The sequence below is a fragment of the Dasypus novemcinctus genome, chromosome 24, assembly GCF_030445035.2.
Source record: "Dasypus novemcinctus isolate mDasNov1 chromosome 24, mDasNov1.1.hap2, whole genome shotgun sequence".
NCBI lineage: Eukaryota > Metazoa > Chordata > Mammalia > Cingulata > Dasypodidae > Dasypus > Dasypus novemcinctus.
The window spans coordinates 30,328,000-30,354,300 of record NC_080696.1 but is presented as its reverse complement, the minus strand read 5'-3'; the positions used below and the strand labels follow the sequence as shown (position 1 = coordinate 30,354,300).

At 43.4% G+C, this 26,301-nt stretch overlaps 1 protein-coding gene across 4 annotated transcripts in view; it reads right to left on the bottom strand.

The window, feature by feature from the left end:
- The window catches only part of LOC101419820 (signal-regulatory protein beta-1-like), an 89,461-nt gene extending 67,663 nt beyond the window's left edge, over positions 1 to 21,798 (bottom strand). Inside the window, exon 1 of one of the 4 annotated variants that reach the window (XM_071211615.1) lies at positions 21,638 to 21,798. The gene's annotated coding sequence lies outside the window, so the exon portion shown is untranslated. Of the gene's footprint in view, positions 1 to 18,552; positions 18,780 to 18,838; positions 19,164 to 21,637 lie in introns of those variants that run through there. The other 3 variants (XM_071211613.1, XM_071211612.1, XM_071211611.1) reach the window with 3 other exon arrangements.
- Positions 21,799 to 26,301: the final 4,503 nt, after the last annotated feature.

Genomic DNA, 26,301 nt, shown 5'->3' with positions numbered 1-26,301 from the left:
CACTGTTTTACAAAGAAACTGAGGCACACAGAGGTTAAGCACCTTGCCCAAGACCACACACATTGTAAAGTGGTACTGAAGCAGACTAGTAAAATAGGGAATCAATAGATGAATCTGGTACCTGGCAAGAAGTCCACGTGAACATCAATAACCCCAGGATGGCTGCTGGAAGATCCCCCATAAGATTCCGCCATTCAGAACAAGATTCCTCCAGAAGCCAGGAGAAGCCCTGGATATTTTTCAGGGGTCTCATTATTGGGCCTTCCTGGGTGGATTGATGGGTGGGGTAATCAATCAAAACAGCAAATAGCTGGGACTCCTCCCATGTCATTAGCAATGGGGAAGAATAATTAGTGGTTTAAAAAGCAAGCACGAAGACCTCTTGCTCTCTTGCCTTCACCCTGTCCCTGTGCTTGTCCTGCCCTGTTCCTGCCTTCTGTGTCCTGCTCTTGCCATGTCCCCCCTCATGGATCAACATGCAAGTAAAATCTGGGCATTTATAATCTCTAATGGGAAATTGTAGTCTGTATATCAGCCCTCGATCACTTTTCAGCCCCTTCCTCTCTACCTGGGACCCATGATCTATTATTTTCTCCCATTATTCTTCCCTCCCTGCTTTAATAAATTACTGGCCTAACTAACCTGAGTGCTCTTGAAATTCATTTCTGCGCATAGTTAAGAAACTAGACAAAATCTGGTTATAGTACAGCCAGGATTAAAACCAGAGTGTCTCGCTCCAAAGTCTGTGCCTTGAGGCACCAGACTCTGTGATCAGAGCTGGCGATGAGGAATTAGTCTCCCCATCTGTGAAATGGGACTTTGGGCAAAAAGCACTGAAAACTAATGCTGCCAGTGATGGGTGTCCCCAGCCCACCCTGAGGCCCATTCGCTTTGAAGTACTTGGGAAAGATTCACGGTCTCTCAGAGGTTGTTACAAGACCCTGTGGGTGACTTTGTAGATGATCTTGGATGAGATGTCTTGTCGGGTCAGTGTCCTCATGATGATGGAGTAATTGCCTTAGTCCTCCATTATCAGGTGCTGAGCTGAGGCTGTATGTTCATCTCTGCCCTTCAACCAGGTGACACTGAGGTCCCAGCAGTGCAGCTGAAAGGCACTGGAGGTGCAGGGGTTGTCTTCTGAGACGGGACCATCAGAGAGATGAAGGGCTGCCCAGCTACGAAAGAGAGTGGTTGGCGCTACACACACTCACCATGCAACAGTCTGAAAGAGGCTCCTGGGGTGTGCAAAGCCTGTGGACTTACTATGTGCTGGGTCTGCTTCCAGCCTCCTGGAACTCACGGGCAGACAGTGAATAAACAAACAAACACATGTGATTACAACTGGGGCTCAGTGAATTCAAAAAACCCCAAAGGGTGCAGAGACTGAGAATATGGAGGAAGATGTGGTGGGGAAGGATCCCTAGAAGAGGAGATATTTTGAGCTTAAACTGAAGAATGAGTAGAAAGAGCATTCCATGTGGAGAGGAAGGGGAAGAGCATTCCAGATGGAGGGAACAGCAGATAAGAAGGATCTTGGCAGGGAGAGCTCAGTGGGCTTGGGAAACCAAGACATCCATAGGACTTTAGCATTGTGGACAAAGAGGTCCAGGTGAAGAAGAGCCTGTTGGGACATGATAACCATCTTGGATTGTATTCTGAAGGTGATGGGCAGCTATAGGAGATTTAAACAGAGTGACAAGATAATCTCATTTCCTTTTTTTTTAGATAATTGAGGTTGCTATGTAGATAGTAGAATGGAGGGAGGCAAATGGGAGCAGGGAGATTCACGAGGAGGCTGGTACAGTCCTCCAGGCAAGAGGAGCTAGTGGCTTGGCCTAGGGCAGTGAGAAATGGAGGGATCTGAGATATATTTGGAAGAAACAGCCAACAGGACTTGGTGAAGGATTGAATGTGGGGGTAAGGGATGGAAATAATTATAAGTGACTCCCAACTTTTTCTCTTGAGACTCTGGATGTATGGTGATGCTATTTTTTGATATGGGAAGGCTGAAGGACTATGTTAGAATGGGAGGCATGTAGTGAGGAATTATGACTTCCATTTTAGACTCTAAGTTTATGATAATGGTGAGTGTGAAATCAAGAATCACCACAAGCAGGGATGGTTGACCCTCCTAATCAGGTACCTTCCCTCAACACCTCATTGGGCCTCCACCATCTCCTTGCTTACCTCCAGCTAGAGGGAGGTCTTTCCACACAAGGCTGCCCCACCCACCCTCATACAGCAAGTGTACTTTCTTTAATCCAGATATGTCACCAAGAGTCAGTATTTTTGTATTGTAGTTTTTGGTATATAACTCCACTTCTTACTTTTTAACATGTGCTAAAATGCAAATGCATAAAAAGTAATAAATCTATGGTTTTGGATATACAATGTACAAAGATATCTGTAACAAGTACAAAAAAGGTGGGGGGGGACTAAGGGACACAGAAATAGAGTATGTGTATGCTATTGAAGGTAACTTGGTATCAAATATCAAATCAAATCAAAATAGGATTATTATAGATTTAGGATGTTAAATTTTAGCCTCATGGTAAACCACAAAGAAAAAACATGAAAAATATATTCAGAGAGAAATAAGAAGGAACTCAAAATGGTATAGTGCAAAAACCAAACAAACAAATAAATATGGAAATAGGCTTAATGAAAGAATTGAGGGTCAAAAAAAGTATGAGACTTAAAAAGACAAAATAGCAAAATGGTGAAAGAAAGTCCTGCATTATCAGTAGTTACTCTAAATGTAAATGGATTAAACTCTCCAATCAAAAGGCAGAGATAGTAGAATGGATTAAAAAAAACATAACTGACCCAACCATATGCTGTTTGTAAGAAAGTCACCTTAAATTCAAAGACATAAGTAGGTTAGAAGCTAAGGGATGGAAAAACATATATACTCTGCAAGTAGTAACCAAAAGAGAACTGAAGGGAAACGGACTTGGCCCAGTAGTTAGGGCGTCCGTCTACCACGTGGGAGGTCCGCGGTTCAAACCCCGGGCCTCCTTGACCTGTGTGGAGCTGGCCCATGTGCAGTGCTGATGCACGCAAGGAGTACCCTGCCACACAGGGGTATCCCCCGCATAGGGGAGCCCCACGTGCAAGGAGTGCACCCCGTAAGGAGAGCCGCCCAGCGCGAAAGAAAGTGCAGCCTGCCCAGGAATGGCGCCACCCACACTTCCCGTGCCACTGACGACAACAGAAGCAGACAAAGAAACAAGAAGCAGCAAAGAGACACAGAGAACAGACAACCAGGGGAGAGGAGGGGAATTAAATAAATAAATAAATCTTTAAAAAAAAAAGAGAGAGAACTGAAGTAGTCATATCACACTGAAAAAGAGGTCAATTTAATAAGACATAAAAATTATAAATATATACACCTAATAGCAGAACCCCAAAATATATGTAGCAAATATTGGCATATTTGAAGGGAAAAATAGTAGGACATGTTAATATACTACTTTTTAAAATGAATACAGGAGAACAGATGTAGCTCAAATGGTTGAGAACCTGCTCTCCATGTACAAAGTCCTGGGTTCAATCCCCAGTACCTCCTACAAGCCAAAACAAACAAGCAAGCAAACAAACAAACAAAAACACAACTCGGGGAGCTGGTGTAGCTCACCAGCTTCCCAGATACAAGGTCCTGAGTTCAATCCCTGGCCCTGGCACCTAAAAAAAAAAAAAAAATAGGGTATGACGTCTAGACAGAAGATCAATAAGGAAACAGAAGAGTTGGATGATACTTTAAACCAGCATGACCTAAAAGGCATATATAGGACACTTCACCCAACAGCTGCAGAATGCACATTCTTCTCTAGTACACATGGATCACTCACCAGGATAAACCAGCAAGTCTCAACAAATTCAGAATATTGAAATCATACAATATATCTTCTCTTATCACAATGGAATGCTAGAAATCAGTAACAGAGGGAGAAATAGAAAATTCACAAATAAGTGGAAATTAAACAATAAACTGTTAAACAACCAATGGGTCAAAGAACAAGTCACAAGGGAAATTAGAAAATATCTTGAGGCAAATGAAAATGAAAATGCAATATGCCAAAATTATGGGATGCAGCAAAGGCAGGGCCGAGAGGAAAACTTATAGCTCTAAATGCTTACATTAAAAAGGAAGAAAGATCTCAAATCAGACACCTAACCTCAAAACTGGAGGATCTAGAAAAAGAAGAGGAAACTAAACCAAAAGGGAATCAGAAGGAAGGAAATAACAAAGATTTGAATGGAGATAAATGAAATAGAGAATATAAAAAACAATAGAGAAAAATAACTAAAAACAAAAAGACAACAAACAAAACAAAATTAAGAAAAAAAAACCCAACAGAATCAACAAAACCAAAACTTGGTTCTTTGAACAGATCGATAAAATTGACAAACTTTTAGACAGACAAAGAAGAAAAGAGAGAAGACATGGATAACTAAATCAGAAATGAAAATGGGGGGAAGCGGACTTGGCCCAGTGGTTAGGGCATCCGCCTACCACATGGGAGGTCTGCGGTTCAAACTCCAGGCCTCCTGAGCTGTGTGGAGCTGGCCCATGCGCAGTGCTGATGTGTGCAAGGAGTGCCACGCCATGCTGGGGTGTCCCCCGTGTCGGGGAGCCCCACGCGCAAGGAGTGCGCCCCGTAAGGAAAGCCGCCCAGTGCAAAAGAAAGTGCAGCCTGCCCAGGAATGGCGCCTCACACACAGAGAGCTGACACAAGATGACGCAGCAAAAAGAAACACAGATTCCTGTGCCGCTGAAAACAACAGACAAAGAAGATGCAGAGAACACAGAGAACAGACAACCGGGATGGGGGAGGGATAGGGGAGAGAAATAAATAAATAAATAAATAAATAAATAAATAAATCTTTAAAAAGAGAAATGAAAATAGGGACATTACTACCCACCCCACAGAAAATAAAAGGACTATAGGGTATACTGAAGAACTGTATGTCAACAGATTAGATAACCTAGTTGAAATGGACAAATTTCTAGAAATACACAAGCTACCAACACAGACTCAGGAAAAAAAAGAAGATAGCAAGAGATTGATAACCAGTAAAGACACTGCATCAGTAATCAAAAACCTCCCAAAAAAGAAAAGCCCAAGACCAGATGGCTTCACAGGTGAATTTTACCAAACATTCCAAGAATTAACACCATTCCTACTCAAACACTTCCAAAATATTGAAGAGGAGGGAATACTCCCTAACTCATTTTTTGAGACCAAAGTTACCCTCATTCCAAAGTCAGATAAAGATACCACAAAAAAAGAAACTTACAATCCAATATCCCTTATGAATATAGATGTAAAAGTCCTCAACAAAATACTAGCAATCTAAATCCAACAGCATATTAAAAGAATTATATACTATCATCAAGTGGGATTTACCCCAGGTATGCAAGTGTGGTTCAACATAAGAAAACCATTTAGTGTAATACAACACATTAACAGAATGAAGGAAAAAAATACATAATCATCTCAATTGATGCAGAAAAGGCATTTGACAAAATCTAGTTTTTGATCAAAATAAAAGGAAACTTCCTCAACATGATAAAGAGCATATATGAAAAATCCACAGCTAATATCATACTCAAAGGTAAAAGACTCAAAGATTTCTCTCTAAGATACAGAACCAGGACAAGAGTGCCCACTGTCACCACTGTAATGTGCTAGGCAATGGTTTTTTAGACTTTACACCAAAAGCACAAGTAACAAAAGAAAAAATAAATGGAACCTCATCAAAATTAAAAAAAACTTTTATGCATCCAAAGACTTTATCATGAAAGTAAAAAGACAATTTACTCAAAGGGATAAAATATTTGGAAACCACATATCCAATAAGAGTTTAATCTCCAGAATATATAAAGACACCCTACAACTCAACAACAAAAAGACAAACAACCCAATTAAAAAGTAGGCAAAAGACTTAAATAGAAATTTTTTTAAAGATATACAAATAGTGAAAAGGCAAATGAAAAGATGTTCAACATCATTCACTACTAGGGGGAATGCAAATCAAAACCAAAATGAGATACCACTTCACACCTACTACAATGGCTACTATTTAAAAAATGGAAAATTTCATATGTTGGAGAGGATGTGGAGAAATAGCAACACTCCTTCATTGTTCACAGGAATGTAAAATGGTGCAGCTGCTGTGGACGACAGCTTGGTTGTACCACAGAAAGTAAAGTATTGAATTACCATATGACCAGGCAATCCCACTTATTAGTATATACCCAAAATAACTGAAAGCAGGGACTTGAACAGACATTTCCATACCAGTGTTCATGGCAGCATTACACAATTGCCAAAAAATGAAAGCAACCCAAGTGTGCATCAATAGATGAATGGATAAATGAAATGTAGCATATACATACAATGGAATATTATTCAGCCATAAAACGAAATGAAGCTCTGATACATGTGACAACATGGACGAACCTTGAAGGCATCATGTTGAGTGAAATAAGCCAGACACAAAGGACACATATCGTATGATCTCACTGATATGAAATAATTAGAATAAGAAAATTAATAGAATCAGAAACTCTAGTTTCTGTATTCTAATATAGGTTACCATGGACTGGGGTGGGTGTAGGGAATGGGAAGTTAGTACTTAAATTGTACAGAGTTTCTATTTGGGTTGATAGAAAAGTTTTGATGGTAGCACAACATCATGAACATGATTAACAGCACTGAAATATATATTTTAATGTTGTTTAAAGAGGAAAATTTAAGTTGTATACAGGTTACTAGAATAAAAAACAAAAACAGGACTGCACAACCTAAACAGTGAACCAAAATGTAAACCATGGACTATGGTTAATGATGTGGGCTATGGGTGGGAGGCTCTTTGTCTCTTCAGAGATAACCTTAACCTAAGCTGTCTGTCCTGACTTGTGGGTGTGGAAAGGTAAGAGGCTGCAGTCCTGCCCTTAGTGACCATGGCAACGACTCCAGTCCCAGGAAACAGTTTAACAATGCAAAATCTATAAACTTTAAATATTCAGGAAAAATGCAAACCAAATGCGCTAAAAGCTTATCTGGAATGTATGAAGTCCATGCTAAAAGCTTACCTAGGATGTGGAAGATATATGCTAATTCAAGCCTATTGAGAACTGAAACAGAAGGACCATTTGGCCTTTCCTCTCTGTATAAAAGGGACTCAAAAATCTTGTTAGGGGTTCAGGATTGAAACAGAAAGCCCCTGATTCTGGCTGGCCGTCAATAAACCATTTTCCTTCTCAAAATCATTCCTGAGTCCTGGCCTCTCTATATGCAAATAGTTGAACCTCTCTCAAATTCTACAACATTAATAGTACAATTATAAAAATATTCTTTCATCAATTGTAAGAAATGTGCAACACTAATGCAAAGTGTTAATAATAGTGTGGTATATGGGAACTCTGTGTTTTATGTATGCTTTTCCTGTAAACATGTAATTTCTCTAATAAAAATAAAGATTTGGAGCAAAACCCTCTTATTTTTAAGGCTATATCCCACCCCCTACTCCCTGCCACCAGATGGCTCCCTTGTCTGTTTGTTCACTGTTTTTGCTCATTGTCTACTTACAGTTCTTGCTCATTGTCTTCTTGCTGTTCTTACTCGATGTGTGCTTGTTGTCTTCACTCGATGTCTGCTCGTTGTTTGCCTGTCTTCTTTAAGAGGCACCCCGCCCCCCAGGAACTGAAGCCAGGACCACCTATGTGGGAGGCGGGCACCCAACTGCCGGAGCCATATCTCCTCCCAAAACCCTCTTTTACTATTCCACACAGTTCCAACAAACATCTGTGCTCCAAAAGCAGAAGACTTTAGCTGCTAGAGATGGATTGGCTCCAGTAACACTCCCTCACTGATCACTCCACCCTCCCCATAATGAGAACAAACAAATACAATAATGGGAGATAATGGGTTAATTTCGATGCCTTAACCCCAAAGAGTGGTTTTAATGACAGACTTTTAGGCTCTTAGGTGGAACAAATATGTGGGAGCAGAAGGAAGAAAACTGAAACTAGTGAGGTGAAGTGAAGACTTGCTTGCTAACATGCAGCCAAATGCCAGCAAGTCAGATGGGAACCAATGGGAGGAAGTTACAGGAGGCTCATTTCAGTTTAAGAGAAGGAAGGGCTTTCTAGCAATTTTTGCTGTCCAACAATGAAATTTCTTCCTTTGCTTCTCTTTTCCAGGAGTGTGCTTCTAGGGCTCATATCAGAGATGCTGAAGAAAGATTCTGGCTGAACTGTTGGGCTTGATTTAGTGATGTAGAATTTGAGAGAAGTTCAATTATTTGCGTATAGAAAGGTCAGGACTCAGGAATGATTTTGAGAAGGAAAAATGGTTTATTGATGGCCAGCTGGACTCAGGAGCTTTCTGTTGCAAACCCGAGCCCTGAAGTGAGATTTTCAAGTTCCTTTTATATAGGGTGGAGAGTCAAATGGTGCTTTTATCAAAGAAAACTACTTTCTTTGTTAGTTAAGTGTTTGCCTGAGTACCAGGTAGGTTTTGAATTAACATATCGCCCACACCTCAGGTGAGCTTGAATTAGCATCTTGCCACATTTGTCTGGATGCAACCTTGAATACACATTCAGTCTTACATCCTTTCTGAACATTCAAAGCCCATATCGCTTAACTGGATTTCTAGAGACTAGGCACACTTGGATATAGAATTAGATGATTTTGAATTTATGTACAGGCTATATTATATTTCCCATTCGAGGCCAAGTTCAAGTTCCCTTAAGTTTTGGCATCACCACCATCAGAGTTTCCCTGGACTGACTGGTATGTATATAGAGTTTGCATTGCTAAATTGCCTCCTGGGACTGGAGTCGTTGCCATGGTCACCAAGAGCAGGACTGCAGCCTCCTAAGGTTCCACACCCACAACTCAGGACAGACAATTTAGGTTAAGGTTATCTCTGAAGAGACAAAGATCTCCCATCCATAGCCGAAATCAGTGAAACTAAATCAGCATAATTTTTAAAAATGGAAATAATAGAAAAGAGAAGAGAAGGGAGAAGGAGGAAGGGGGAAGAGCAAATGGGAAAGGGGGAAGAAAAAGGAAAAGAAGAAGATATATCTCAGTGTGTTTTATGTAGTAAGGGCAAGAACTTTCTTGAAACTTTCATTGTGTGTGTGTTTGCACTGGGTGACAATATAGAGTGTTACTAACTGTGGATGTTAGACAATAAAGATTGAAAGTGTCTGGAAAATTACCCCCAAGATCCCTTCTAACTTTGCAGTTATATGAGGCAGGGTTTCTACATTCTAAGTATAAAATTATGAGCCTAGGATTCTAAGATCAATTTATTTCTGTTTCATTTATTTATTTAATGCCCAGTCTAAGATAATGCCTGGTGCTGGGAACAAAGAAATAAATCAGAATCAGTTTCTGTCATTAAGTCAAATGATGGAGATAGATATTTAAACAGAAAAATTATAATACCATGCTATAAGTGCTTTGGTAAACATTTGGCTAAGCTTTGCACATATTTTACCAACTCCTCGAGGGAAGTGTTTTTCTTAGCACGTTTATAGGTGAGAAAAATCAAGGCTCAAAAGGTCACACAAAGGGTCAGTAAAGCTCACCCAGCGGAATCATGATTTGAACCCCAGAGCACAGAGCCTGTCTTTCTAACCCAGAGGCTCAACAGTTATGTGAAGGGCATGTAGAGAAGGGAAGTGGAGGCTCAGAGGAGTTGACACTGACTGGGCCAGTTGGGGGTAGAGTGAGGGAGAAGTGAGAGAAGGGCCCTTTGAAAGGTATCTTGAAAGAAGAACAGGAGTGTGATGGCCTGACAAAGTGGCAAAAGAGATAACCCAGAACCTTGCCAAGAGCAGGAAAGATTGTGGTATTTAGAGCAGGCAATCCTGGCTTTGAACTTTAGTTCCAGCTTTTATTAACTATGTGACCCTGAGTGAGTTGCCTAACCTCTATGAGTCTCTATTTCTTCATGTATTAAATGGGAGTTGTTATGAAATTAGAGATTATATAGATATTACATCTAGCACTGTGCCTTGCCTATAGTAGGAGCATGATACAAGTATAATCCATTTATGAGAGGCACCTACAATTGAATCCCAGCTCTGCCACTTACCAGCTGGGTAACTTTGGGCAAATTGCCTCTCTGTGCCTCAATTTCCTCATCTTTAAAACAGGATTATAATAGTATTCACCACATAGGTTATGAAAATAAAATAAATTAATATCTGTGAAATGCATAGAAGAGTATTGGGCACAAATCAGGAGCATGATAGACGTTGGGCATTGTTATTACTTCTTTGTGTTACAACAAAGTGCTAGGGGCTTTGTAGTTTTATTCATTCACTAGATTAACAGATGAGAGTTAAGGGTTTACCATGTTCCGGGCAATGTTGAGGGTATATCAGGGAATCTCAAGTAGTTTAACAAAAAGATATATTTCTTCTTCTTTTCCTTTTTCTTCCCCCTTTCCCATTTGCTCTTCCCCCTTCCTCCTTTTCCCTTCTCTTCTCTCTTCTATTATTTCCATTTTTAAAAATTATGCTGATTTTGAAGGTAGGATTTGTGTGGGAGGTGAACTAAGTGGTGAAAAATGAGGCTGGAGAGGTAGAACAGGACAGATCATGAAAAACGTTTTGTCACATCACCCTGTAAGCTGGTGAGAGCCCATGGAGATTTTTAATCTGGGGAATCTTTATCCTTGGAATTTATGAGTCCCTAGTTGCAAAAGTCTATGAGTCTAAGTGCCAAAGTCTTTATGATTCAGAGATTATGGCCCTATGATTTTGTGACCTTTAATAATTCTTACTTGCTTTGATAGATTGATATAAAAAATGACCACAATAGGGACTTCTGGTTCAACTCTGACATGTAAAGAGCTTGGGAGTCATTACTCCTATACTTACAAGAAAAAGCTGAACAAACGGAAAATCAGTGACTTTTCTTTGACCTATCATAGAACTGAGATTGCAGGGTAAACTTCTACCCCAAATCTAGAGAGTCAGGTACATCCATAGAGAAGAGCTTATCTGGAGCAGAGATTTTCAGAAGCCATAAATTGGCAAGAACACAATATTTTTGGCAAATTGCTAGAGACTGAGCATAGACTAGCATGAGAGTGAGAAGCTAAAGTGAGGCATAGTCAGAGGGGCACTCTCACAGGTTTTTTCCAGGAACCCCACAAGGTTCTTGATGTGCCAGTGTGGGGGTAGAGGAGGGGAGGGGGGCAGAGAAGGGCAAAGGCCTTATCTCCAGGGGGAAGGACTTTGCCAGAGGACAATTCTGAAAACTTAATCTAGCTGGGGGAAAGGAACTCTGTTCTGTTTCAGCACTCTCCAGTTTCCTGTCTGACCTAAGAGAAAAACATACATAAAAGTCACAGACAACAGATGAGAGGGCTTCCAAAAATGGTGTGGCCAAGGAAGGGACTAGGGGCAGAGGTGGTAAGAAATGTCCTAAAGGCCACACCCTGGAGACACAGGCCCACTAAAAGACAGACTTAATTAGAAGATTGAGAATGCCCTCCTTCTCCCACAATTTACCACCACACGAACAAGGTCCTAGCACAATAATAATAGACTACAGCTGAAATTGCTGCAAGAACCAGACTCTCTATGAAGGGCAGTACAAAGGGAAGAACTAATGTCAAGGGGAGAGGGGAAGACAAGGACACTAGAGGAATTTGAAGCCTTTTCTATAGCTAGAAAACATTAAACACAGTCCAACTCCTAGCCAGATTAACATAAGTATTCACACAAAAGTCCTTTTTACCTAAGTATCTACTACCCCATACAACATGTCCAGCTTTCAACAAAAAAAAATTAGATGACAAGACAAAGGTAAGGGCAAACATGGACTGAGGAGACAAAACAATCATCAGAAGCAGACTCAGATATGATGCAGATGATAGGATTATCACACAGGGAATTTAAAACAACTATAATTAATACATTAAAGACTGTAATGGAAAAGGTAGACAACATGCAAGAAAAGATGGGCCATGTCAGCAGATATATAGAAACTATAAGAAAGGAAATGCTAAAAAATAAAGATGTAGTAATAGAAATGAAGAATACATTCAATGGACATGTAGAATTTGAGAGATGTTCAATTATTTGCATATAGAGAGGCCAGGACTCAGGAATGATTTTGAGAAGGAAAATGGTTTACTGACGGCCAGACGGACTCGGGAGCTTTCTGTTTCAATCCTGAACCCCTAACAAGATTTTTGAGTCCCTTTTATACAGAGAGGAAAGGCCAAATGGTCCTTCTGTTTCAGTTCTCAATAGGCTTGAATTAGCATATACCTTCCACATCCTAGGTAAGCTTTTAGCATGGACATCATACATTCTAGATAAGCTTTTAGCACATTTGGTTTGCATTTTCCCTGAATACTTAAAGTTTATAGACTTTGCATTGTTAAACTGTTTCCTGGGACTGGAGTCGTTGCCATGGTCACCAAGGGCAGGACTGCAGCCTCTTACCTTTCCACCCACAAGTTAGGACAGACAGCTTAGGTTAAGGTTATCTCTGAAGAGACAAAGAGCCTCCCATCTGTAGCCCACATCAGACACAGCCAAGGAAAGATATCACAAGGGATACTAAAAATATTTTCAGATGAATGACAACAAAACCACAATATACCAAAACTTATAGGAAGAAGATAAAGTGGTGCTTAGAGGTAAATGTATAGCTATAAATGTCTATATTTTTAAAAAGCCATTTCAATCAAAAACCTAACTTTCCACCATTAAAAAAAAAAAGAACAAAATAAATGCAGAGCAAGGAAATAGAAAGAAATAATAAAGATTAGAGTGAAAATAAATGAAATAGAGCATAGAACAATAGAGAAAATAAATGAAACCAAATGTTTGTTCTTTGAAAAGATCAGTAAAACCAATAAATCTTTACCTAGACTGACCAAGAGAAAAAAAGAGAAAAGATTCAATTAGTAAAACCAGAAATGAAAAAGAACCATTACTACTGACCTTACAGAAATTAAAAAAGCTTATAAGAGAATAAAATGAACAATTGCTTGCCAACAAATTAGATAAACAAGATGAAATAGACAAATTCTTAGGTAGGCACAAACAACAAAAACTGACTCAAGAAAAAAAGAGACAATTTGCACAGATCTATAACAGTTAAAGAGAATATAACAGTAATCACAAAACTTCCCACCAGGAAAACCTGTGGACCAGACAGTTTCCCTAGTGAATTCTACCAAATATTAAAGGAAGAATTGCATTAATGCTTCACAAACACTCTCAAAAATAAAAGAGTAGGGAACACTTAACCACTGGATCAATGAGGCCAATATTACCCTGATACTGAAACCATTTTACCCTATTCCAAAAAGACTCATAAAGATCACAAGAAAAAGAAACTGTACCCCGAGATAGTTCATAAATATAGTCACATAAATCCTCCACAAAATAATAGCAAACCAAATTCAACAACATATGAAAAGGATTATACAGCATGATCAGGTGGGACTTTTCTCAGGAATGCAAGGTTTGTTCAATTTAAAACTTCTAGAAGAGAACATAGGAGAAAATCTGCTCACCTTTGGTTTGGTGTTGAGCTTTTAGACATTTAACACCAATAGCACAATCCATGAAAGAAAGAAAAAAAAATCAATCTTTAACTTTATAAAATTTAAAAACTTTTGCTCTGTGAAAGACACTGTTAAGAGAATGAAAATACAAGCCACAGACTAGGAGAAAACATTTGCAAATCACATATCTCATGAGAGATTTGTATCTAGGTTATGCAATGATTCTTAAAATTTACAATAAGAAAAGAAACAATCTAACTTTAAAATGGGCAAAAAATGTGAAAATACCTCACCAAAGAAGACTTACAGATGGTAAACAAGCATATAAAAAGATTCACAACATTATTTGTAATTATGGAAATACCAATTAAAACAACAATGTGATACCACTATACACTGACTAGAATGGCTAAACTCCAAACACCTGGCAAGACCAAATAACAACAAGGATGTGAAGCAGCAGGAACTCTCATTCATGGCTGGTGGGGATGCAAAATAGTACAGTCATTTTGGAAGGCAGTTTGGCAGTTTCTTACAAAGCTAAACATAGACTTACCAAAGTCCAGAAATCACACTCTTAGGAATTTACTCAACTGCTTAGAAAACTTATATCCATGCCAAAGCCTGCACGCAAATGTTTATCAGCAGCTTTATTCATAATTGCCAAAAATTGGAAGTAGTAGAATGGACAAACAACTGCAGTGCATCCATACTATGGAATACTATTTAGTGATCAAAAGGAGCAAACTATTGAAACAAGCAACAATATGATGAATCTTAAATGTGTATTGCTAAACAAAAGAAGCCAGTCTCAAAAGGTTGCATTCTGTATTATTTATACAACATTCTGGGAAAGGCAAAACTATAGAGAAGGAAAATAGTTCATTGGTTGCCAGGAGTTTGGGGTGGGGGAAGTTGCCTACAGAAAGCACAGTAGATTTTTTTTAGAGCTGTGAAACTATTCAATGTGGTATTGTGTTGGCTATATAACACTACTCATTTGTCAAAACCCATACAACTTTACAACACAAAAACTGAACATTAATATATGCAAATTTTTAAAAGCCTACAAGGAGGATGGGGGAATCCCAGAATGGAATACAGACTATGACAAAAGAATCTAATTGTATTACAAATGTATCATCTAATCTCACAGAAGAGTTGGGGGAAAAAGAGTTACTGACCTAAGTGACTTTGGAAACGACTAGACACTGTGAAGCTAAAGACAAAAGGAACCCTACCTAATCACTGTACTCTAGTTGGTAAAGTTGTTTCCCAAGATAATGGGTTTACAATTCTGACATTGCTGTACATGCATACTGGGGATTGAACAAGTAGGTAAATGGATGACAGACGGTGGAGACCAGGTTTCTGATTTTGAAGGGGGAGGTGACAGATAAGCAAGAGAAGGATAGAATGAATGCTATGAATGGATTAGAGTCAGAAGACATCAATATGAACTCATTTAGCTTCATATAGCTACTGCTGGATAAAATTCTTATAGATATGTGTACATGCATGGGTTAGTGTACATAGATATATTTCCTAAATCTGTCCACTGAGAGCAGACCTGCAGTAGCAATGAGCACACCCAGCACCCAGATATTGGTTTCCAGTTCCATCCCTCCAACAGCAGGAGCTGGAGCTTCTTGGAGACATGGCTGGTTCTAGGGCTGGGGTAGAGAATATGCAAGATGAGCCTGGAGCATGTTATACTACCATAAAGGAAGGAAGTGCTCAGCAACAAAATGATTGAGGGTATGCCAAAGAGACAGAGAAATCCAGAGAAAGAGCTCTCATTGGCCAAAACTGGAACAATGTGAATAATGAAATAAATAACATAGTATTGGGTTATAACCGGAAGTATAAAATAAATACCTATGAATCAATACCAATATAATAAATGAATAAACAACTAAAAAGAATTCCAAATAATATATAGATGCCCTTCTCAAGGGAGTGGAGCACAATTCCCCACCTATTAAGTGTGGACTATGCATATTTTCTTCCTAATATGGAAGGGGGGGTAACTTTACAGGGACAAAATCCAGCAAACACTACCTTAGCCAGGTGACCAAGGTCAACATTATCAGTGATAAGTTAGCACCCTTGATATCACGTACTGAGAATGGCACTTCCCCTTTGTGGTCCTCCTCCTCAAACCTGTAACCTCAGGCTAACCATAAGAAAAATATCAAACAAACCCAAATTGAGGGACATCCTACAGAATATCTGTCTAGCACTCCTCAAACTGTCCAGGCCATCAAAAATAACGAGGCGTGCAACTAAATTGAATGTAGTATCCTGGGACAGAAAAGGGACATTAAGGAAAAACAAATGAAATCTAAAGTATGGAGATTAGTTAATAATAATATATCAGTGTTGGTTCTTTAGTTGCAACAAATGTACCACAGTAGCGTAAGAGGTTAACCATTGCGGAAACTAGGTATGGGGTATACAAGAACTCTACTATTTTTGCAACTTTTCTCTAAATCTAAAAGTATCCTAAAATAAAAGCCTTGTTTAAATATATACTTTAAAGAGCCACAATAATTCATGTCCCCCACATCACAGGCTATACAATGCGACTTTGTCACTTCTCCCTTGGCAAGGCGATTTCTATTTCCCCACCTTTTTTTTTAAAGATTTATTTATTTTTATTTATTTCTCGCCCTGCCTTACCCCAGTTGTCTGTTCTCTGTGTCCATTTGCTGTGTGTTCTTCTGTGTCCACTTGTATCCTTGTCAGCAGCACAGGGAATGTCTCTTTTGTTGTTGTTGTTGTGTCATCTTGCTGCATCAGCTCACCATGTGTGCAGCGCCCCTCCTGGACAGGCTGTGCTTTCTTTCGCGCTGGGCAACTCTCCTTACGAAGCACACTCCTTGGTGTGAGGCTCCCCTACGCAGGGGACACCCCTGCGTGGCAGGGCACTCCTTGTGGACATCAATGCTGCGTGTGAGCCAGCTCCACATGGGTCAAGGAGGCCCTGGGTTTGAACCGTGGACCTCCCATGTGGTAGGCAGTTACTCTATCTGTTGAGCCAAGTTCACTTTCCTATTTCCCCACCTCTTGACTGGCCTTGTGACTTCTTTGGGCCAACAGAATGGAGTGGAAGTAAACATGTGCCAGTCACGGGGCCTCAAGAGGACTTGCATGTTGCTGGAGAAAGACACAAAGCCCACGGGACCCATTACCCCAGAAGGTCAACTTCCAGGCAGATGACTGATTTCATGCTGGACAAGCCAGCTTTCCATGGGCCCACCACGTGATCCCGAACACAAGGAAGCCAGGCAAAATTAATTGAGCCTGGCTAGCTCTGCAGGGCCACCCAGCTGACCCACATTAGCAATAATCAAAGCTTTTTGTTTCAAAGCCATTGAATTTTGGGAAGGTTTGTTATGCAGCAATAACTAAGTGATACACTTGTACTAGGGCATAATGGTGTAAATACAAAGTTATACACTGTGATCACAAAAGATTAGGAACAATCTAAAGGCTCATCAATAGAAGACTGGCAAATAATTTTAGGGACTCCACACAATGGAATATTATGCAGCTGTTCAAAAGAATGAGCCCATTTTGTGGATCAATATGGAACCAATTCCATGAAACATTTTTAAGTGCAGAAGCAAGATGCAGAGGATATAGAGTGAAGCTACTGATCCTGTAAAATATCTGATTTTGCACAGACTATCTTGGGGGGGTACATAAGAAACCACAGTGGCTGCCTCTAGGAAGGGGAATAGGGTTCCTGGGCAACAAGAGTGGAAGGGAGGCTTCCTTTTCACTGCATCCTCTTTTTTATCTTTTGAATCATGTAAATGTACTATCTATTCAAAAATAAATAAAAGCAGAATGAAAAGGGAAAAAAAGTCATGTGCTTTCAAATTCAGAGAGTCTATTATTCTGTTTCCAAGATTCCCAAGATCCACCGGGACCACAACAGCAATGGAGGAGCTGGGCTAATTTTTCCCTTCCCTTCCTCCCAGACAGCCCCCACCACAGGCGGAATGAGGCTGGTTTCTCTGGTTCCCCGTTCGTGAGCTTCAACGCGGCAGCATAACCCCGCTTGCCACTGGAGGGCACCTACTTCCCAGGGAGGAACCGCAGCGAGCTTTTGATCTTGTCTGAACAGCAGGTCGGCTGCTCAGGAAAGGACTACTTTCCGTTAAAAAATAATAATAATACGGAATGGAATTCCATTCCAGGCCAGGGATTCGCGGAACATTATCCACCCGGCCCAGGCCGCGCTGCGGCTGCCCAGGGGAAATCTGCGCATTGCGCTTCCTTGGAGAGGAGACGCGGAAGAGACCCGGAGCTCCCCGACCCTCACCTCTACCTGGCTCTATAAAGACGTTTGGGAAATTCGCCCTTCAGTTGCAATCAGGAAACCTGGAGGTTTGCCATTGGCCGCGTGTGACCTTAGGGAAGCCCCTTCCTTCCTAACTGGGGGTGCTGATCATAATGTAGAAAGCACTTGGTCTGTGATAGACACTGGCTGAATGAACTACGAACCTTGTAAACTGTTTTGTCCCCATCTTACAGACAAAGAAACTGAGGCCCCGAGACGCAGAGTAACGTGTTCATCCGGTAAGTGGGAGAGCAGAATTTGCATCCAGGTCTCCCTAGTTCCTAAACCCCTGACCTTACACTTAACTTATCTTGCCTCCAAGAGCTGCCGGGAGGATTTTCAAAGGCGAGCTATCTGGCTGCGGAAAGCACCGGAAAGTGGCAAAGGAACCGAAATCCACTAAGCTCTTTCCGCGTGCCTGGCAGCCGCGCGCGTTACCTCATTGAATCCCGCTCGCCCTCCCACCCCCGACACTACAATCTGGCGCCCCCATCTGTCCAGTGAGGAAGTCGAGCCCCAGAGCTGGAGGCGCGGGCTGGGACCCCAGACCACCGCCGGGCTCTTGCCCCCCGCGGTTTTCCGCGGGCGCGGGCGCAGGGGTGGCTGCGCCCTGCTCTCGCGCCTCTGCAAATAGTCTACCTGAGTCGGCAGAAGCGCCGGCGGCCGCAGACGGCCGTTTCCGCCCGCGGAGGGGTGGCCGGGGTGGCAGGGATCAGGCAGGGAGAAAGGGCGGCAGAGCCGGAGCCGGTGGCGGTTTGCGCCCCCATCCTGGCCGGGTCGGGCCGGGCACCCCCCGCGCGCTCCCTTCCCCGCCGGGGAGGCACGCACAGCTGCGAGGCGCTCGAGCGCACGAGGCACCCCAAACCGACTCTTCCTGCGAAAGGAGTTCCTGTTTTCATGCAAATAAATGCTTTTGTTCACGCACCGGGGACCAGGAGGATGGAAACGCAGCCGACGTAGGCTGCGGGCCGCTTTTCCGCTTTCGGTTCTATCCCGTGGTGAAAGACCGACGCGCCGGAAACAAAAACGCAGGCGCTGCGAAAACCCGCGGGAGCAAGACTCAGTGAGAGTCTGCGAGGCGGCGAGGGGGAGAGCCCTGCACACCGGCCGGGGCTGGACCCTGCGAGCCTTCACCCGTGGTGATCGTGGTCCAGGAGCTTCGCCAGCCCTGCCTCAGTCTCCCTTCTATCCAGGGAGATGCTCAGCCCAGAGCCAGCTCGTCCGTGTATTCATTGGTCCCTCCATTTTATGTCTGATGACCTGTAGGTGTCAGGCTCTGTACCAGGCACCGTGGGATGCAGCGGTGCGCAGGGCACAGGAGAAGGCTGCTGAGGGCATTTCGCCTTTCAGAGAGAGAAAGGCGACAAGAAACAAGTAAGGAAATACACAGTCAAGAGCATGTCACATAGCAACAAGTGTTAATAAAACACCGAACAAATGTAGTGGTTGTGCCAGGCTTTGTTCTAAATGTTGAAAATATATGCATCAGCCCGTTTAATCCTTATAAGCCTATGAGGTGGATGAATTAGTGCCCCTCTTGTACAGAGGGAAGATGAAGATTGAATAATCTATACAAGGATAATCGGAGTTTGAAAAATACATGCACAAGAACAGATTGAACAGTTGAGTAAAGGGACTGGGAGATAGGGGGCCAGGATTTGGACCCAGACAGTCCAGCTCCAAGGTCGGGTGGGGTGGGGGTGGGGGACTCAATCACTCCACTGCATCTCTTCCCGCTGTGCTTGGAAGGGCATAAAATGGTATGCGCTGGGGCTGGAGGGCAGCTACTCTCACAGCTCAGCAAACACCCCTATGACATGGAGCAGTCAGGCATAAGCAGAAGCCAGAATACTGAGAGGATCCAGCCAGGCGCTGAGCTGGGTGCTCAGGCCAGGGGAGTGGCAATCGGGGAGGCCTTGCTGTGGGAGGAGTGAACTTGGTATTTTTCATCAACATGAGGAAGGTGGGCAGGCTGGAGCCGAGTGAGCTCTGGGGCAAGGGCTGGGTGATGAGAATGGAGATGGTGGGAGGCCTGCTGCTTGGCAGCTGTTGGCAAAGGCCTGGGATTTTATTCTAGGTGTAACAGGAAGGTATGCTGGTATGGCTGCTGAAGTTGTTGTTTGGATGCTGGGTTTGGACTGGATGGCGGAGGCCCTTCCTGCTTTGCCAGCCTCAGGTCCAAGGAAGAACTTGGTCCTTCGGGCCTTAAAAACTTCCACCCCCAGTCTCGCCTCCATGAGATTCTTGACATTTGCCAAGTCCCCAGCCTTTGGTCTTCAGACACATTTGGAGATGTCTGATCGGCCAAGCCCTCATCTCAGAGACTGGGGTGAGATTGAGGCCTGGACTGAAGGAATGGGTCTCTACCATCCAGGGGGCCAGGACAGCTTATTCACCCCAGCACATGGCTGACCAGGCCACCCTTAGATCCAGCCAGGGAACCCTGTCCTGGGCCCCACACTTTAAAGGCCTCTCTCTGGCCCCCTCCAGCAGCACACACACCCACAGAGCAGGATCTACAGGGCCCAGGGGACATACCCACCCAAGCCTTCATCCCCTTTCTGTACCATCCTCCGGGTTCCTAGGATCCCTGAGTTCTCTGCCCAAAGGCCCTGCTTCCAAGGCCCATGTAGGCTTCTCAGATTGTTCTCTAGAGGCTAGGTAACTGCCAAGGAGGAGCTATGGAAGGTGGGAGCGGGATGGAGCTTGGACTGCAGCCAGGAGGTCTGCATGCATGTGAGGCTCTGCACAGTGTTGGAACTGGGGAGGAGAAGGGAAGGGGAGACATGACAAGCTGGGGATTGGGGGCCCAGGGGATGAGGGCCAGGTCTCCCCACATCACTGCATTTCAGTACAGATGTCCAAGAAGTCTGAAATTTTTTAACTGAACCTGGCTTTCCAGGTTGTTATGAAGGTGTCTTCATCAAGAAGGCTAGAACATGATTTAACCATTTATTAGCTTGATGTATAACTTTTAAATTTGTAAGGGTGAGTGATTCTCCATTTGTAGTCTTGCCCCAGGGCCCACCAATATTAGGGGTGGGTCTGGCCCAGCACATAGAAGAAATTTAATATGCACCAATAGGCGGGTTAATCTCATTTAATTTAATGCTCAGAAAAACCCTACAAGGGAAATAGCATCACTTGTGTGTTATTGATGAGGAAACTGAGGCTCAAAGAGATTAAGTTGCTGGCCCAGTTTGTCAGGTTAAAAAGTGGCAGAGCTGTACATCAAGCCCGAATAAGTCTAATCCCAAAATCCAGTGCAATTGCTTCCTGACAAGTCAGCACCCATTATGAACACATAGCAGTGGCCCATAGGCACTGTTTATATTACTGAAAGAGACCTTCTTTTCTTAATTCTTACTCCACCTTCTTGGCCTCTAGGATGGGAGCTAATGCCCCATTTAACAGTTGTGGGGAAACTGAAGCAATAGCACACAGTCTCAACAAAGCTAAAACAAATAGGGTTTATTTTTCTCAGGTAACAAGCAATCTGTAGGTAGCCAGATCAGGGCTAGTATAGTTGCTATACTATCTTCAGCAATCAATCTCTACCTCATGGTCCATTCTGGTTATTTATTGCTGTATAACAAACTGCTTCCAACACAACAACCATTTAATTATTTTCCACATTTTTATGGGTCAGAAATTTGGGCAGGGCTCAAATGGACAATTCTTCTGATCTGTGTGGCATTTACTGAAGTTGCTTGGTGATACTCACCTGATGGAGAATCAAGATGGTTTTACTCACATGCCTGGCACTTGGGTGCGACACTAAGTGCAGCTGAACCTCTGAGCTGTAGAGTGTCATGTAATGTCAGGGCCTCTCCAAGTGGTCTGTCCATCAGGGTAGTTTGACCTTTTCCGTGGTAGTTCAGGTCTCTAAGAGGCCAAGGCAGAAGAACCTGCCAGTGCTCTTAAAGGTAGGACCAAAATTGGCATAACCTCATTTCCATCATACTTTATGGATCAAAGAATTCACAGGTCAGCCCAGGTTCAAGTAGAGGAGAAATAGACTCCTCCTCTCAAAGGGAGGATGGTCAAAGATTCGGTGCATCTTTAATTTACAACACAGTCTAAAGTGCCTGCTTGAGAGCCGATTGTCACTTCTCAAATTCCAGCTAGCAAGAAGGAAGAGATGAATAAGGTGGATAGCCCCCCTTTTAAGACATTTTCTAGAAATCACACACAACATTTCCCATTGTGGCCATACTTAGGTTATGGAAGGGAAGCTGGAAACTGTAACCTTTATTCCAGAATGCTATGGACACAGCTTAAAATTAGGCATTCTATTGACTAAGGGAGAAGGGGAGAGTGGAAACTGAGAAGCTTCTAGAAATCTATCCACAGTTGGATATTTTGCTACTGACCTCCAAACACATTCCCAATGGACATGTTTCTCTCCTAATCCTATTCCTTCCAATACATCCTCCATACTGTCACCAAAATAATCTTTCCTATTTTATTTTATTTTATTTTATTTCTAATTGGTAAGTCTTATAATCATTTCCATGCCAACAGCAAACGTCTGAAGTTTTTTGTGTGGGGGCCAGGGGATTTTAAGACCTGAAACAACAATTATAGCATGAGCCAGGCACTTTGCCAAGCACTTTATGAACATATCTTATGCAATCCTTGCAGCAATCCAGTGAGGGAGGATCACAGATGAGAAAGCAGAAGCCTAGAGAGGTTAAGTGACTTGTCCCAGGCAACACAGCGCCAGGCCAAAATTTAAATCCTGATCTGTCAGACTCCAGGGATTGCTAAGAGACCCACGCCGGTGAAGCCCAGGGACCATTTACTGGTAACAAGCCCTGGTGCATGGGGAGGGCCCACACTGGTCTGTGAGTGTTGGAAGAGAAGCAAACTTGCATCAGGAGACTGCAAATGCCTCCATCCTCCCTGGGATCTTTTAGTCAGGAAGCCTGCATCAAGTGTCAGGGTCAGAAGGACATATTTCTTGAAATTAAATGGCACCACCTATTCACGGCCATTCCACTTCCTTTACACCCTGCATGAACTCCAGGCCGCGAATAGAAGACCTTGCAGAAGTGGCTCCATTGCTAAGCAGTGGGCAGGTGCAGGCTCAGTCACCTCCTGGGATCTCTGAGCCTGGTTAAATGAGGTGTCCTCCAGCTCTTGAAGGTCTCTGTTCTGAGCCCAGGTTCTTCTTGTCCTTATTTCATCCCCACTCAAGAATGCACCTTGGCTCCTAGATCCCCTAGGGTTCAGGTTTTTGGGTTTTTTTTTTTTGGTTTTTTTTTAAAGGAGATACTAGGGCATGAATCTGGGACCTCATACATGGGAAGCAGGCTCTCAACCATGAAGCTATACCCGCTCCCACTCTAGGGTTCATTTTTGCCGTTCTCCAAATAATCTTGCAAGGAGGGTAGATGGGGAGTGGGGTGTGGAGGGTGCAGGGGCAGCCAGATCTGGGTTCAAATCCTGGTCCTAGCTAGTCTGTGAGTCTCTTGCTGTGGCTGTCAAGTGGGAGGAAGTGATCCCTGCTCTGCTCACTTGGCAAGATGTTGAGGACCACATGGGACAAGGAAGAGGAACGGCCTTCCCAAACCAGAGCTGGTGAGGGATAGAGGCCTAGGCTGCTGTGCCTTCTGTGGCGCCTCTGCCCACGCTTCACCCAGGAAGTGGCTCAGGCTAGGCATTTAACATGAGTGCCCGGCCAGGGGCATAGTGCTTGCACTGGAATCCCAGCTAAGTGACCTTTGGACACATCACAGAACTTCTCTGGACCTCCATACACATCTATAAGGCAGGATTGAAAAGACAGCCTGTCCCATTGGGCTTATGTGATGAACCGAATGCGAAAGTGCATTTAAAGCACCTAATTTTGTGCAGATAAATTGTTCAAATTATAAGGGTGGTTAACATTTTTTGAGTTCTAACTACTGTTAGTTATTGTATGAGCTTTCCGTAAGCTTTGGAAAGCTTTTAATTAGCTTGTTATATACTCTCACCACCACCCTAAGATGTAGTTACCAGGACCTCCCCAGTTTAAGATGTAGAAATGAAGGTATGGTAAGTTTGACTAAGCTGCCCGAGGTCACAAAATAAGTGGCTGAAGATGGGTTTGAACCCAGGCTATCTGATCCACAATCCATCTAATTCAATATAGCAGGCTGGTATTATTACTGCTGCCATTACTATTGTTGACCTTGAATTCTGTACCCAGTACCAATTCCACAACCTTCTTATCAGCTGATTGGAGCAGGAGAAGTCACCTGACCCAAAGGCTGTCAAAACATAGGCTGGCCAGCAGCCAATGATAAAGCCTGGTACAAAAGCTCCACTGAGCAGGGCCAAGCACAAATAACACAAATTAATCAGGCCCCTCAGGGTGCCAATTTGAATTCCATCTCAGGGAATTGGGCCAGTGCCCAAAAGCTGAAAGACCCAAGGAGATCCCATAATTCAAAGAAGATGTGAGGTCACAGGGTAAAGAGTGAGCCAAAACCCCAGGGAGAGAGATGGGATATAGAGGAGGTGGAGAGCGGGAGGGGCCAGCAGCTACCTCAGCCCCGGCAGCTGGGTCCTGGATGACTCTCCAGTTACTACACTAAATTGTATTCTCTGGTTCATGGCCACAATTCCTGCCTTCCAATCCCTGCATGTGGCTGTACAAACTCCATGGTTCAAGTTAACCTGAGAGAGTTGCTGCTGTTTTTCAACCAAAATGAGACTAGTTCAGCCCTCACCTTTAACTTTTGGGTAAATCTAAAAACTGGAAGTGACAAATGAGGGGATGTGGCACCAGGGCATCCTGCCATGCACCCCCCGCCCCCCAGCCTCTCTAGGAGGCCCACGTTATATGGCCTCACCCAGGGCCCGGGACACCCAAACCCCGCTCTCCACATGCCTGTGTCCAGCTGCCGACTTGACGTCTTTGCTTGAGTGTTGCACAGGCAACTCAAGTCTAACCTGCCCAAAACAGATCTCCCAGTGATCCTCCGAAACCCACCCCTCCAACAGGATTTCCATCTCACTAAATAATTTGCTGAGATCAGACACCTTAGATGGCCCCTGCCCTGTCTCCTCTCCTCCCATACTCCAGCATTTCTCAGTCAAACAATTCCCTTGGCTAGACCAAGGACCACGCGTGACCACACCCTCCCTGGTCTAAACTGCCAAAATCCTTCACCTGAAAGAACTGTAAGGGCCTCCTCCTGCTTCTGTCCTTCCTTTCTACTCAGCAGCCTGAGAGGTCCTGTTGAAGCCAAAGCCAGATCTCTACTCCTCTGCATCATATTTGCCAATAGTTCTCCTCACTCAGAGGGAAAACAAGTCTTTACCAAGGCCTAGAGCTCTAACACAGTCTGACCTCACCACTGCTTCCATTACTGACCAGCCTCCCAGACCTCACCTGTAGGCCCCCTTCCCTCTGCTCCAACTGTACAAGGTGCTCCCTGTTCCTAGAGAGCACTCTCACCCCAGGGCCTTTGCACAGGCTGCTATCTCTGCCTGGAGGCTCCTCCCTACAGGGCTCCCTCTTTCACTTGGTCTAGGTCTGTTCAAATGTCTTTGTTAGAGGCCTTCCCTGGGCACCTTGTTAACAACCATGTACCCCTGCCCCACCCTGGCACTCCCTTCCCTGCTTTATTTTTCTCCATGGCATATAGCATGATCTGAGATGCTGTTTCGTTTCACTAATTTGTGTATTGTCCAACTCCTGCACTTGAATGTGAGTCGCGTGTGCATCTTCATCCACTGCATTTACTATTTACTAGTGTCTCCCCATTACCGAGACCAGTGTCTGGCACACAGTAAGTGCTGGGTAAATTTTTGTCAAACAAAGAAAGAAGCACACATCAGAGGGTTCCTAGAGACATGCTGGCCTACCTCGGTGGGCTCCCAGGCTTGTCATCCTCACTTCCTTGATTTAGGGGTAAGCTCCCCCCCCCCCGCCCCCCGCCAGGCACCTGTGGAAAAGCCAGTGAAGGAGGAATTTGTCCAGATAGGCAGGGATGTCTTTTTATTATAACATTTTTCCCCTTAATACAAAAATCCTTATATCCCAGCTGTTGGCTCTCCTGTCCAAGCTAGCCCTACCCTCTGAGCTTGGCACTCTGCGTTCTTGTCAAGGGTTTGCCATCACAGAATCACTGTGAACAGCTGGGCTTTCCGGAAGGTTCTCAAGGAGGCTGGGGCGTCACCTGCCTGCAGCACACACCTTAAACCCCACAAACAGGAAAGACCCCATGTTGATAACTGATACAGCCAAAAGATAAAGCATCTGTGGGGTCTTTGTACTACTCTTTCCACTTTTCTGTAGTTTCAGATTAAATTTTTTTTTCAAGTGAGCATTTTTTCCTGAAGTTCCTTCGTCCCCCCACCATCCCCAGAGGCTTTCCTGTCGGCCCCTCCCCTTCC